The sequence below is a fragment of the Arachis ipaensis genome, chromosome B1, assembly GCF_059453495.1.
Source record: "Arachis ipaensis isolate K30076 ecotype BB chromosome B1, ASM5945349v1, whole genome shotgun sequence".
In the NCBI taxonomy this organism is placed as follows: domain Eukaryota; kingdom Viridiplantae; phylum Streptophyta; class Magnoliopsida; order Fabales; family Fabaceae; genus Arachis; species Arachis ipaensis.
This window is the reverse complement of record NC_142436.1, coordinates 66,720,494-66,724,613: the sequence shown is the minus strand read 5'-3', so window position 1 is coordinate 66,724,613 and position 4,120 is coordinate 66,720,494. Positions and strand designations below refer to the sequence as shown.

The following is a 4,120-nucleotide window of genomic DNA, read 5'->3' as shown; positions in this document are numbered from 1 at the left end:
AGAATAGGGCAGGAAGCTGGCATTGAACGCCAGTTTGTGTCGTCTAAACTCGGGCAAAGTATGGACTATTATATAATGCTAGAAAGCCCTAGATGTCTACTTTCCAACGCAATTGAGAGCGCACCATTTGGACTCTTGTAGCTCCAGAAAATCCACTTTGAGTGCAGGGAGGTCAGAATCCAACAGCACCTGCAGTCCTTCTTTAACCTTTGAATTTGATTTTCGCTCAAGTCCCTCAATTTCAGCCAGAAATTACCTAAAATCACAGAAAAACACACAAACTCATAGTAATATCTAGAAATGTGATTTTTATTTAAAAACTAATAAAAATATACTAAAAACTAACTAAATCATACTGAAAACTATGTAAAAACAATGCCAAAAAGCGTATAAATTATCCGCTCATCAACGACCCGGAGTCTAAATACTTCGGTTATTTTTCATTGGGGTTTGTACATGTGACAAAACCAAATTTAATTTGATTCGAGGATTGACTATTGGTTTGGACTATACTAACAACGGAATTATTTTGTGAAATTCTGAATCGGTATAAATCTTCTGCATCAAACTAATGGCTGATGCCAGGGCATTTTGGCCAGTTTTACTGACCTTTTCTTTACTATTTTTAGGGTAGTTTCATGCATTTTCTTAGAAAATAAGCTCTTTTTGGGTAGATATTCACTTACATCTTGATTCAAGCATACATTGTGCACTATACATGATTTCATGAGGATTTTGCATGTATTTAATGACAAATTGGATGTTGCATTTCCCATGACTTGGATTAGAACTTTGATGCACTTTATTGCTTAATTTCAGGACAAAAGAAGCAAGGAAGAACCACGTCAGCAGCCACGGTAATCTAACTAACGTGACCTCTAACGTGGAATGGGAGCTAACTTGCAAAGTTAATTAGAAAAGTAATCGCCAATAACGTCCTCGAAGCCATCATAGCCCACGTTAAGAGTCACGTTAACTTAGTTAACGTGAACTCTAACGTGGAAGAAGACAATAAGGCCAACGTTAGTGACACTCCTCTTTGTCACTAACGTTGGACCAAGCTCATAATTGGCCACGTTAGTTGCCACATTAACTTAGTTAACGTGGCTTCTAACGTTAAGAAGCAAAAGGGAAGCCAACATTAGTGACATTCACCTTTGTCACTAATGGTGGCCAAGCTTCCATAAGCCACGTTAACTTAGTTAACGTGGAAGCTAATGTGGAGAGAGCAATTGGTCGCCAACGTTAGTGACACTTACCTTTGTCACTAACGTTGGGGTGAACCACCAAGAGCCACCATGAGCAACGTTAACTCCCACGTTAACTTAGTTAACATGGAAGCTAACGTGGATAAAGAGATACTGAGCCAACGTTAGTGACACTCACCTTTGTCACTAATGTTGGAGATGGCTAGCATGACTACGTTAGAAGCCATGTTAACTTAGTTAACGTGGACTCTAACGTGAGAAAGAGGGGCACATTGGAACGTTGGTGACAAAGGTAAGTGTCACTAACGTTCTCGAAAGATTGGCAAGCTTACGTTAAGAGCCACGTTAACTTAGTTAACGTGGACTCTAACGTAGGGAAGGGTGAGGTTTATCAACGTTATTGGGAAAGGTAAGTCCCAATAACGTGTGCGAAGGCCCAAGAGGCAACGTTAGTGGTAACGTTTGTGCCACTAACGTTGAGGTTAACGTGGCTCATACTTGGGTGAGCAACGTTAGTGAAAAAGGTGATTGTCACTAACGTTCTCGAACCCACACTTTCACTTAACGTTAACACCACCAACGTCCTGAGCTAAAAGTCCCTGCCTACTTCACACTTTCTCTCTGCAAGCAAAGCTAAGCCCAATGATGAAGATAACTACTTCAAACTCAGGATCCAAGGGCCCATACCCAAGACTTGAAGAGCCAATTAGAAGATCAGAAGAGTAGTATATATAGGAGTAGCTTTGAATTAGTTTAGTGAGCCGGAAACTTTAGGGAGCCTTTGGCCTAGAACTACTCTCTGTATTTTACTTTCTCTGCACTTCTAGTTTACTTTCAGCATGTATTCTCCATCTTTGTTTTTATTTTCAAGAGCTATGAACAACTAAACCCCTTTCATTGGGTTAGGAAGCTCTGTTGTAATTTGATGGATCAATTTTAGTTTTCATTCTCCTTCTTCTATCTTTTCTCTTGATTTTACTAGAAAGCTTTCGATCTTCATCCAATTGGGTAGTTATCTTGGAAAAGAAGCTATTCATACTTGGATCTCTTCTGAACCTTGAAAGAGGAATGAAGGGATCATGCTAGAAATGCTTTCTCATGCTGGACCAAATTAGGTGTGGATGGATATGTGACTATAATCCTTCCAACACTTGATTTGGGAAATGCATGTGGTATAATCAGTGACCATACTTCATCTCTTCTCATGAGCAATTGACCAAGGAATTGGCTATTGATCAAGATTTGAGAAATTGAATTACAAGGAATTGTAATTCGATCACTTAAGATTGCCAAGGAGATCAATGAATGCATTGATTGAGGAAGAGATGAAAATGAACTTGATCCGGAGAATGCAACATCTTCTAAGCCCAATGAACTCCCCATTTCTGATCTTACCCATTCTCTTTAATTTCTGCCATTTACTTTTATGAGAAATTGCCCTATCCCCATTTAAGATTCTGCAATTTACTTTCCGCCATTTACATTCAGCTCTTTATTTCCAGCATTTACTGTTTCCACTATTTACTTTCCCGCCATTTAATTTTCTGCAATTCCCAACTCAAATTCTGGTTCGCTCAACTAGAACATTCCTTTAATTAAAGTTGCTTGATCAATCAATCTCTGTGGGATTCGACCTCACTCTATTGTTAGTTTTTACTTGACGACGAATTCGGTACACTTGCCGAAGGAAATTTGTTGCGAGACAAGTTTTCCGCGCATCAAGTTTATGGCGCCGTTGCCGGGGATTGATTTTGAATCAACAATGATTAAATTGGAGGATAACTAGATTGAGAATTTTTAGTTTGTTTTATTTAATTTTCTGTTTGAGTAATTTACTTTCAGTTTTAGTTAATTTCTTCCCTTCCACCTACTTTTTCGTCTTTTTTTTTTGTAGTTATTTACAATTCAGTTCACTAACCCACTAACTGTTCGATATATTGCATCACTCACACTAACAGTAATTCTAACAGAAATACTTTTTGCATCTATTTTCCTTGCTTGTGCTTTGTTGGTTGTATGACAGGGAGAAGAAGCGGGGCTTTAACTTTCTTTGATTCTGAACCGGAGAGGGCCTTCCTTAGATTAAGGAGGGAAGCAAGAGGAAAAAGAGTAGTTGGTGCTGAGGAAGAGGAGGAATACTTTGAACCAAACATGGAAGAAAACATGGAAAACCATCATGAAGAAGAGGCTCACAACCATAGGGAGGATAGAAGAGTTTTAGGCTCTTACATCAATCCAAACCCAGGAAACTGTGGAAGTAGCATTCAAAAGCCAACCATCCACATCAACAATTTTGAACTAAAACCACAGCTCATCACCCTTGTTCAAAACAACTGTTCATTTGGAGGAGGCGTCCAAGAAGACCCCAATCAACATCTAACCACCTTCCTGAGGATATGTGACACAGTGAAGTCTAATGGTGTTCATCCTGACGCCTATAGACTACTCTTATTTCCATTCTCGCTCAAGGATAAGGCAGCCAAGTGGCTGGAGTCTTTTCCGAAGGAGAGTTTGACAACTTGGAAAGATGTGGTGAACAAATTTTTAGCCAGATTCTATCCTCCCCAAAGAATCAACAGGCTGAGAACTGAGGTCCAAACTTTCAGGCAACAAGATGGTGAGACTCTATATGAAGCATGGGAGAGGTTTAAGGACCTGACAAGGAGGTGTCCACCAGATATGTTCAATGAATGGGTGAAGCTACACATTTTCTATGAAGGCCTTTCTTATGAATCAAAGAAGGCAGTAGACCATTCATCTGGAGGATCTTTGAACAAGAAGAAGACCATTGAGGAGGCCATAGATGTCATTAAAACTGTAGCAGAAAATGAATATTTCTATGCTTCTAAAAGAGGGAACACTAGAGGAGTGATGGAGCTAAATAATATAGATGCTCTGCTGGCCCAAAATAA

The 4,120-nt window shown here is 39.3% G+C and overlaps 1 non-coding gene across 1 annotated transcript; it reads right to left on the bottom strand.

Annotated features, from left to right (window-relative positions):
* Positions 1 to 3,785: 3,785 nt before the first annotated feature.
* LOC148576894 (small nucleolar RNA R71) lies at positions 3,786 to 3,892 on the bottom strand. Its single transcript, XR_015903390.1, has one exon. It is a non-coding gene; the product is annotated as a small nucleolar RNA R71 (small nucleolar RNA).
* Positions 3,893 to 4,120: the final 228 nt, after the last annotated feature.